Source organism: Neofelis nebulosa, chromosome 15 (genome assembly GCF_028018385.1).
Source record: "Neofelis nebulosa isolate mNeoNeb1 chromosome 15, mNeoNeb1.pri, whole genome shotgun sequence".
Taxonomy (NCBI): domain Eukaryota; kingdom Metazoa; phylum Chordata; class Mammalia; order Carnivora; family Felidae; genus Neofelis; species Neofelis nebulosa.
This window is the reverse complement of record NC_080796.1, coordinates 18,969,561-18,980,088: the sequence shown is the minus strand read 5'-3', so window position 1 is coordinate 18,980,088 and position 10,528 is coordinate 18,969,561. Positions and strand designations below refer to the sequence as shown.

At 46.3% G+C, this 10,528-nt stretch overlaps 1 protein-coding gene across 9 annotated transcripts in view; it reads left to right on the top strand.

Moving 5' to 3' along the window:
• Positions 1-5,912: 5,912 nt before the first annotated feature.
• SCYL3 (SCY1 like pseudokinase 3) overlaps positions 5,913-10,528 on the top strand; it is a 41,332-nt gene continuing 36,716 nt past the window's right edge. For 2 of the 9 annotated variants that reach the window (XM_058701519.1, XM_058701515.1), the window contains exons 1-2: positions 5,996-6,109; positions 6,659-6,765. The gene's annotated coding sequence lies outside the window, so the exon portion shown is untranslated. Of the gene's footprint in view, positions 6,110-6,658; positions 7,201-10,528 lie in introns of all 9 variants that reach the window. The other 7 variants (XM_058701516.1, XM_058701513.1, XM_058701520.1 and 4 more) reach the window with 6 other exon arrangements.

The following is a 10,528-nucleotide window of genomic DNA, read 5'->3' as shown; positions in this document are numbered from 1 at the left end:
AAAGAAAGAAAGTACAGTTCAGGGGCACCTGGGTGGCTCAGTCAGTTAGGCATCGCACTCTGGATTTCGGCTCAGGTTTGTGAGTTCGAGCCCTGTGTCAGGCTCTGCACTGACAGCACGGAGCATGCTTGGGATTCTCTGATTCTCTCTCTCTCTCTCTCTCTCTCTCTCTCTCTCTGCCCCTCCCCTGCTCATGCTTGTTCTCTCAGTGCTTTTTAGTATACCCGTAAGGTTGTGCAACCTTCACAATGATCTAATTCCAGGACATTTTCATTACCCACCCCCAAATTGCCATACCATTTGACAATTCCCATTTCCCCTCTACCCTCAGGCCCTGGCAACCATTCGTCTGCTTTCTGTCTCTATGGATTTACCTGTCCTGGACATTTCATAGAAATGGAATCAGACAATATGTGGCTTTTTGCGTCTGGCTTCTTTCGTGGAGCAGAAGGTCCTCAGGCTCCCTCTGTGTTGTAGCGTGTATCAATACTTCTTATATGGAGGAATGATGTTCCATTGTATGGATACACCACATCTTGTTTTTCCATTCATCACTGTCGCCACTCCTTAGGCAGCAATACAGCACTCAGAATGAAGACACAGTAAAGTTCCAAGAGCACCCATCTACCTAAGCAATGTGGTTACCACCATGGGGAGCAGAAGAGTGCCGGGGTACTGAGCCCCCATCTGAAACCTGACCAAGCTTATTCCCCAGCCTTGCCTTTGTTGTGAATTTGTCTGATGGCGTCTCCCTCTGTTTTAGTTGTTCTCTCCCCAAACTCTTTCGTGTGATCACGTTTTCATATAATACCTAATCATTCTTCCTTGGTCTGATTTTCTATTATTAAAATGCCTGTTTACAAACTTTGTGTAGGGTTACTCTGATCTCAGCACTCATCTACCTGATTGCATCAGGTCTTTCTCGGTGTCTTGAAGGTAGTAAAGGCAGATGAGCCCTTCTTCCACTCTTGCCTCTTCTCGAAAGAGCAGTGGGGGCTCCTGTGTGGCTCAGTCGGTTAAGCATCCCACACTGGATTTCACCTCAGGTCATGAGCTCACAGTTGTGGGATCGAGCCCCACATCAGGCTCTATGCTCACGGCCGGGTGGAGCCTGCTTGGGATTCTCTCTCCCTCTCTGTCTGCGCCCCCTCCCTCAAAATAAATAAATAAACATTAAAAAAAAAAAAAAAGGACAGGAAGCAGGGGTGGTGCCATCCTTTGCACTTTTGTGACACAGGCGTCTTTCCTGTCCACTTGGTTGTCCAAACAAGTGTGGTGACAGTGTCACTGGATTCTATTTACCCCATACGGTGGGAAAAAATAAATGAAAGAATCAAGAGGATCAGTGAAGAAAAACGTTGGTAGAAAAAGTGAAAATGATTTTTTAAGAACTTTGGTGCCTAAAGTGTGGGCCAAAGCCTGCAGGAGGAGCTCTGAAATCTCTGGGAGAGCTTTGCTTACTTTTTTTAAAAAACATGTCTGCTGACCATGCGACAGACTCTTTGTGGACTCCGTTTGTCGTCTGAGCACTCGGTTGTTCCATCTCGATGCTTCTTCCTCGATTTAGAACATAGACTGGGGTGAGTGTTTGCAGGGAGCAGGGGGTAACTCGGGAGGTAGCAGGAGTCACTCAGGAAGACTCGGGGGAGTGGCAAGAAGAGGGACTTTTTTTTTTCTTAAGGAAATCGAGCAAATAATGTTTAACTTATTCTGAGCTAGAAGTGCAGCTTTGAAGACAACTGAGAAAATCGCAGAGAATCATGCATCACTATTTCTCAGCTTAAGTGTGTGACATTAACTCAATTGCCATCTGTACCTTATCAGGAAATGTGCACGTGCCGTATCCTTCCGTCTTTCCTATCAAATGCTTCTCAGCTACTATTGCATGCCCCCCCCCCCCCCGCAACATTGTTACCACATAATGAAGAATCACGAGGCCAGTTTTATAGATGTAAGACCGCAAGAGCTTCCAATCTAAGTCTACATTTCAGCTCCTCAGTCCTTTATTAAATTCAAAATTATATAAGTAACATATGCTCACTGTAACATATAAAGCAACATGCAGATACATATTGCAAAAGAAGTAATCCCCTCTCTAACCCTATACAGGGACCATTAACAGACTAGTAGATATCCTTCTATATTTCCATTCATTCTGTTAAGAACAAAATTCGACCGAATAAATTTGGAGATCTAGCTGGCTTCCTTAAACGATTCCAGAATGGGGCAGAATACCATCTAGCAAGCAGAGGGGAGCTCTGAGAAGTTGTATAAAGGGAAGGTTTTTTTTATAGGAAGGAGGGTGGGGCTGGAAAACTATTCTTTAAAAAAAGGGGGAGGGGGGTGGGCACCTGGGTGGCTCAGTGGTTTAAGCATCTGACTCTTGCTTTTGGCTCAGGTCATGATCTCACAGTTCATGGGTTCCAGCCCCACATCCGGCTCTGATGTTAACAGTGCAGAGCCTGCTTGGGATTCTCTCTCTCTCTCCACCCCTCCCTCACTTGCATATTCTCTCTCCCTCTCTCAAAAATAAACTTAATTAAAAAAAAAAAAAGAAATTACCCTTTTGTAAGAGATATTTACATGTAGAAGGGAAATCTCCATTCATAAAAGAGGGATGACCCTAAATCTCTAGAAACTGTTATCAATGGAGAAGAAACGGATTTAAATCTACCTACTACCCTTATCCTTGTTTACTGGACTTTTCCTGGTAACCTTCCAGAAATGTCTCCCCCACCACAAACCCTTCTGTCTTTAGCTGGAGATGGGATTTAAGGTGATGGCTTTGGCCATTTTGGTGAGTTACTTAGTTTTCCTGGGTCTTTCCCATGTGTATAGGAAGTACTCATGTTATTAAACTTTTGTTTGATTTTCTCCTGTTCATCTGTTTCATGTCAATTTAGTAGAGCTGGAAGAATCTTGAAGAGCAGAGTAGAATTCCTCCTCCTCAACACCTTGTTTTGTTTTTTAATAGAACTTACCATTGTGGAAACTAACCTTTGTTCATTTATACACTTAGTGTCTATTTCTCCCCTCATCCGTCAAACCCCTAAAATTTGAGGCCTGTGAGAACAGGGAATTAATCTTGTTTCGTTTGCCGATGTTTCCTCAGTCTTTACAGCAGAGGTTTATACACCATGAGCATTTATAAAGTATTTGCTGGGGGAGCCTGGGTGGCTCAGTAAGTTGAGCATACAACTTCGGTTCAGGTCATGATCTCATGGTTTGTGGGTTCAAGCCCTGCGTCTTGGAACCTGCTTCAGATTCTGTGTCTCCCTCTCTCTCTCTCTCTCTCTGCCTCTACCCCACTTGTGTGCTCTCTCTCTCTCTCTCTCTCTCTCAAAAATAAATAAACATTAGAAAAAAATAAAGTATTTGCTGTACTGAGTAAGTCAACATGGAGCAAATGTCAGGAAAGCCTTAGAGGAATCAGGGAAGTGTAGAGTCATTTAGTTCCTATCTAGCCTCACACAACAGTAGCTTGAAACTTACATACTGAAGCCGGGGCAGGGAACTTCCCAAAACTAAGATAACTTTTCTAGCATTAAGCTACTCACACATCCTCAATCACTTAAAAAGGAAAAAAAAAAAAAAAAAAAACGTTTTATTTGGGCCCCTTGAACCCACGTTTTTGCAATGATTGTGTCTTCTTCCTTCTTAGTGGTCAGCATAGTACATGACACAGAAAAGGTATATGTTAAATATTTGTGGAATAAATATTAGTGTGTAACAACATGAAGTTTAAATTTTGCAACATTTGTATAGTGTTCACAGTTTCCAAAGCGATGCCAATATTCCTTAAAGCATGGGTGTCATGATGTCTGTTGGCGATTTAAATTATTTCCGCATTGACAGTGGAATATTCTGCATGGGTTAATTGGTTGAAGCTATGCCCTAGACGCAGCACTCTAGTAATCAGGAATCTACACTCCAGAGGTTGCTAGCTGGAATCATTCCAGAAAGGCTACATTCCAGAGATGGAGCTACAAACACTTTAGCCAACTGGATTGCTGATGGCACTGGATGCTTTGCTAATTATCATGATGAGTGTCAGAAGTGAGTATTTATTGGCAAAAGTAACAACTTATTAATTATCATGATGACTAGTAGAAATGGGCTCCCAAAAGAATTCAAGCTGGGTGAATTGTTTAAAATATTTTAGAAAATGCTCTCCACATCTGAATGAACAGGGTCTAAAAATTCAAGGTGTCCTCAGCCTTCGGAGATTCCATTGGAGGCTGCATCCCTAATGGTGCTGGCTCTACCACTGGTCTGTAAGATCTCTGGTTGCCAGATGGTGACTATGTGGCATCATCCACAGGTGGCCCAGAAATGTGATGTGCTGCCCAAGGAAGCCCAAGGGTGGAGGGAGGTAGGTGAACCCATTTCTGCCTCTCAACTTTCTAGTGCAAGGTGGTGGTCACACCGCCTCGGGCTGTATTCTCCAAAATGATGGTCACTACCCACAGGTGACTACTGAGCATTAAAATATGGTTAGTCCAAATTGTAAAATATACATAGCAGATTTTGAAGACAGTACAAAAAATGTCAGTAACACAGTATTTTTTTTTTTTTTTTTTTTTTACTATTGAATGCATATTTAAATGACAATCTTCTGGATATACTGTGTTTAAATATATTAACTTCACCTCATCTTTTTTTTCTTTAGTAAAAGATTTAAAAGTTTTTTTTTTTAATTTTTTTCTTTTTTCAACGTTTTTTATTTATTTTTGGGACAGAGAGAGACAGAGCATGAACGGGGGAGGGGCAGAGAGAGAGGGAGACACAGAATCGGAAACAGGCTCCAGGCTCCGAGCCATCAGCCCAGAGCCTGACGCGGGGCTCGAACTCACGGACCGCGAGATCGTGACCTGGCTGAAGTCGGACGCTTAACCGACTGCGCCACCCAGGCGCCCCTAAAGATTTAAAAGTTTTAAAGACTTAAATCTTTAAAGATTAAAAAGTTTTAAAAAGATGAAATGTTTTTAAGGTGGCTTCTAGCGAAGTTAATATGTGGCTTGAATTCAGTTTCTATAGGCCAGTGCTGACCCAGAATAGACAGCTCAGGCTTTGTCAAGCTTATCCGGCAGATTAAATACTGTATGTGCCTACCTCCCAATAAACATGCGTTTAATACATTTCTGAATATGGAGCAAAATTAGGCCTAGTTGCTTTCTTTTAACCTCAGGAGGAAATTGTGGTGTCCTTATCCATCTTAAACCTTTTCAGCGACCAGAAACTTTCAGTTCCCAGAAAGAAACTACAAGTTTTGGATGATCAAATTATTGAGGTCAGCTGTCAACTGTGAGGTTGTATTAAGCAGTAGTGATGGCTGCCACTACTGCGACCATACAGATGAGAACAGGGAAACACACACAGAATCCTATTAAGTAGAAACCATTAACAGGTACTATTAACATGATTAAGCCCAATGTACGCTGAATTAAGCGTAACTTCAAACTTCCCGACTCAAAGGTTTAAGCTTGAACCACCATCACCTCCGCCAGCTTCAGCCGCAGTTCCGCACGACTTCAGCCCACGCGGCGCAACCAATCGCGGCTGCGGGGGTGAGTGACGTCACTCTCCTAAAAGTCCAGGCCAATTTCCATACTTCTTTTCTGCGACCAGCCCCTTTACTATTTGTTGGAGGCGACGGCGGCCATTTTGGATTCGGGCGGGTGTCAAATTAAAACCGCGCGGCTAAAAGCCTAAAACTTAATATCAAGACAAACTCGCGAGTTCAACTCAAACGCCAAGAGAGGAGACATCTTCACAAACCAGCCAGGCCGCTGGGAGCAGGGCGCGAAGTGCCGACCGGCACCGGCGCCCACACTCAAGATGGCGCCGGCCTGAGCGTCACCTGTGCCGCCTCTCTCTCTCTCGGTTCCGGGTTCGTTCGCCTCAGTGGTGGCGTCGGAGGGCTGAAGGCTGGCGTTCTGTCCGGTTTCCGGACCCGTCTCTATGGTGTCGGAGGGAGCATACCCCCCGAAGATTTGTGGGTGTAGTGGCCACAGCCTCACAGGGTAGGCGAGGGTGGCTGGTGTCAACAGGGGGCGAAGAGGGGACCGGAGCCAAGACCCTCGGCCGCCTCCCCGCCGGCCTCCCGCAGGTAACAGGGAGCCCTGCGCCGCGTCCTCCGTCCGTGTGGGACCGGGCCGCGGGGGAGGGGCCGGGCCGGGCGCGGAGACGGTGGGCGCGCGCCCCGCTCGCGGGTCCGCGCTCGGCGCGGCGCCGCTGCCGGTTGAGCTGTGCCCTCCGCCTCCGCGCAGCCTCCCCCTGCTTGGTGCGGGGCGCCCTTCGCCTCTGGGCTTCGGGGGCGACCCCCGCCCGGCGCGTTGCTGGCGGCCGGAGCCAGCGAAAGAAGCCGCGGAGCCGGGCCTCGCGGGCAGGTGTGGAAGGTGAGGGGCCGGCGAGCGGGAGCGCCGTCCCCGCTCACCCCGAGCCGGGTCGCGGTGGGACCCCGCTGGCCCCCGGGCAGCCATCCCCGCCACGGGTCGGGCGAGTGTGCGCGGTGCCGCCGGAGGGAGCCGGGGGTCGCGCCCGCGCCGGGAAACCGCCTGCGTTCCTGCTCCAAGACGAGTGCCGGGCCCCCGGAGGCCCAGCCGGCTGTGTCCTTGCCTAGTGCCTTTTTTTTTTTTTTTTTTTTTTTTTTTTAAAGAATAAAGATGAAACATTTCTCGGAAGAGCGTGTTTAGGAAACCATGTGAATACTGAGTCGGGTCCTGAATTCTGGAATCACCGTTACTGCTGTTTTTAAGGACCTGTGTGCGTACCCACGTAACATTTCAAATCCTAGCTGAAATCATACTTACTTGTTTTGGTCCGTAGAGGCGTCTTTACGTATTGCTGGTCAGCTAGCAATGCTGGACTGAGTTCATTACAGGGTACGTGTACTTGAAACAGATCACAGCAAAGGGCCCGAGTAATGTTAGCACCAGATAACAAAGTATCGATGAGTATAGGGCGTCCTTAGAACTCACGGTGCAAGCCTTTATCTTTGGAACCTCCAAGCTAAGAGAGCTAGAACCAAGATCATCTCGATTAATTGCTGTGGAAGAACAGAGAGAGAGAGAGAGAGTTCCCCAGATGACATCGATTTCTTAGTGGGAGTTGCCCGGTGACCTAGACAAGCGCTTGCATAGTCCACAGGTGGCCCAGAAATGTGATGTGCTGCCCAAGGAAGCCAAAGGGTGGAGGAAGGTAGGTGAACCCATGTTTAAAGAGCAGAGCTTGCCGACCCAACATCATAATTATAGAGAGAGGGGATGGTAAATTCTGCAGAATATCCACGCTCTCCTTTTCTGTCTTCTTGTAACTTTTTTTTTCTCGTGACTTCTTGACTTCAAAGCAGACAACAGGACATCTTTTTGTTGCCACCTGATGAAGTTTGCCCTGCACTTAGGCTGTAATCCTACTCTTCTGTGAGCATTGCAGTCCTGACGTGGGAAGACTTCTGTCCATGTTAATCACGCTTTCAAAACAGTAAAATGGCAGCCTTTGTCCCAAGAAAGGGAGTCTCGTCTTGCCTTTTTTCTTTTCTTTCTCTTTTCTTGTTTTTAATGTTTGTCGATTTTCAGAGAGAGAGAGAGAGAGAGAGAGAGAGAGAGCGCGAGTGCGAGCAGCAGAGGGGCAGAGAGAGGGAGAGAGAATCCCAAGCAGGCCCCGTGCTGTCGGCGCAGAGCCTGACACGGCCTGGGTCCCACAAACCATGAGATCCATGACCTGAGCTGAAACCAGGAGTCAGAAGTTTAACTGACTGAGCCCCTCAGGCGCCCCCCCCCTTTCTTTTTTTTAAGTTGTATTTCTTGGGGTCTTAGACCCAATATATCCACTGCTAAGAAAAACTACTGGTTTTAACCGCTCAAAGCTTTCCTAACTCTAGGTGTTTTTGGGCCCAGTGTTCTGGCAACGACGTAGTTTGCTATTGAGAAATGACCGAGTAAACTATATGTCCCTTGCTGTGCCTCTGCCGAGTGCCATTCAGTCAGCCAGAGCACCACCCCTGCATCCTGGTGGCCGTCTTATCTCCTTTGAGGACGAATGCTAAAACTACACGAACACCGTGCTTTCCTCCCAAGAGGATTTTCATTTTCTTGCAGTTCCCCGTGTTGGTTTTGAAAAGCTGTATTTTGCGGCTAAGAGAGAAGGAAGTTAGACTGGCCTCCGTTACACACTCTTCAAAGTAACACTTCTCTGACTAATGCCTCCGTTCTCACAGAGGGGTGCTAAAGAAGTAGGCATTTTCTGCTGATGAAATGGCAGCTGGTGTCAAAGAACATGGACCACCCAAGCTGCCCCCTCATGCCAGCCCTGGTTGTAAGGCTGTCCATTGGTGGTGAGGAAGTGCATTTCCAGCTGGGCTTCTGGAAGCCTCGAGATGGAGGGTGGTAGTGCACCCCTGCAGATCTGACGAAGCTACTCCCGGTGTTTGCTCTTCCTTCTGCCAGCTGCCTTCCTCTGTGCTTGCCAAGTTTCTGCTTCTTCGTGGCTTTGGCGGGCCATGGCCCTGACTCCACCTCATGGCATCCTTTTACCTTCAGCAAATAGAAATATGTCTTGCGCGTTCAGATTCCCGAGGCAGATAAAAACCTGGCCATGGGTCCTAGATATGGCTAATGTGTGAATTGACTGCCCTTTGGCCCAGGGTAGGCACCTGACCCATTAACTGTGTCCTAGAGGAGAGGGGCAACCTCCAACTGCTGAACGTGACCTTCGCTGTTCAGCAGGGGTGTTGTCACAGGTACCATGCCGTCTCCAGAACAGGGGAGTTAACGGGAGCTGCTTTTCTCCGTGAGCCCGTGTAGACACTTTATTTGTAGTCCCGGTAGAAAGGTGAGCGTTACACATAGTTTAGATACTTGGCATTTTTAATACTGTTTATCCCCCTGCTGTTAAGGTCAACTGCAGAATAGGGAGGAGCCCAGTGGATTTGTTACGAAGACGACTTCGTTCTTATCCTCAGAAGTATTCTTGGATTTTTGAACAGTTTCAATTTTAGATAGTTTTAGCTTTGTCCATGTTGTGTTCTTTATATAACGATGTGTGTGGGTCTGTAAGCACTTGGAATTCTCTGTTTTAGGCATGTGTCTTCAGCAGCCCCTCATACTTTGGTAACACAGAAAGTGTTGTGTGGAACTTCTCTAAAGTGGAACAGAAAAATCTAAGTAGAGGGTCTAGTATAATGATTGTTGGGTGTGTGTTTGTTCAAAGGGTGCAATTTTTAAACTGAAATTTTTAAAGGTCTCCGTAGAATTTTTGGCCATGTTATTTAGAACTGGCAACTTCTTACCACGTCCACCAGAGTTAGTAAGAACTCTTTTTATGTTTTATTTTTTATATTATGGTAAAGCCAGGACTGCAGACTGACTGCCACAGATTTTTCAAATGTGTGTTATTTGGCCCGTACAGGTTTAAACACATTCGAGCCAGCACTGAAAAATACGGAGATTTCCACATAAATATTCAGGCTCTTGGATCCTTATGATAAATGACCTGATCTGGCAGGCCTGGCTGGGACATTGTGACGGCCGCTCCCTGCAGAGTGCAGGCCTTGTCAGCAGGTGCCTGTCACACGCAGGGCCCTCTGCTCCTCCCCCAATACTGTGGGGCCACTTTGCAATGCCTGCTGTAGCCTTGGAAGTTTGTACCCCTGTTGTAAAGAAAGGTGTGTGCTTAGTGTAGAAGGTTTGGAAATGCAGGTGCATGTCTGTCTGTGACTTCCTCGTGATCCAACACAGACAGCAAACCTCTGTTAATACTTGAGCATTTTTTCAGGCCTTTCTATGTCTGTGTGTATCTGTATGTATATAGACACATACACAGATACAACTTTATTGAGGTATAATTGATGTACAATAAACTGAACATATTTAAACCCTATAATTAAAAGTTTCGGTATTTGTTATCACCTTTAACCATAATCAAGTTAGTGAATAAATCTGTTCCCCCACAAGTCTCCTTACACCCCTTGCAATCCTTTCCCCTCTCCTGGTCCCTGTAACGGGGCTCCTACCCCAGGCAACCACTCATCTGTTTTCTATCACTGCGTTTTCTAGGTGTTCCTGTCTGTGTGGGTTTTTTAGCATCTGGGATGATACAGTTTTGCACTTTCCCCTTTTTACCTAGCCCGACTTTGAAGAGCAGTGGGAGCGCACCCTTCCTTCCTTCCTTCCTTCCTTCCTTCCTTCCTTCCTTCCTTCCTTTCCTTCCTTTCCTTCCTTTCCTTCCTTTTTCTTTTTCTTTCTTTCCTTCCTTCCTTCTTCCTTCTTTCCTTCCTTCCTTCCTTCCTTCCTTCCTTTCCTTCCCTCCTTCCTTTTTCTTTTTCTTTCTTTCCTTCTTTCTTCCTTCCTTTTTCTTTCTTTCTTTTCTTTTCTTTTCTTTTCTTTTCTTTTCTTTTCTTTTCTTTTCTTTTCTTTTCTTTTCTTTTCTTTTCTTTCTTTTTTCTTTTCTTTCACTTATTTTGAGAGAGAGGAAAGGTGCAGAGAGTGAGGGAGAGAGAGAATCCCAGGCAGGCCCTACACTACCAGCG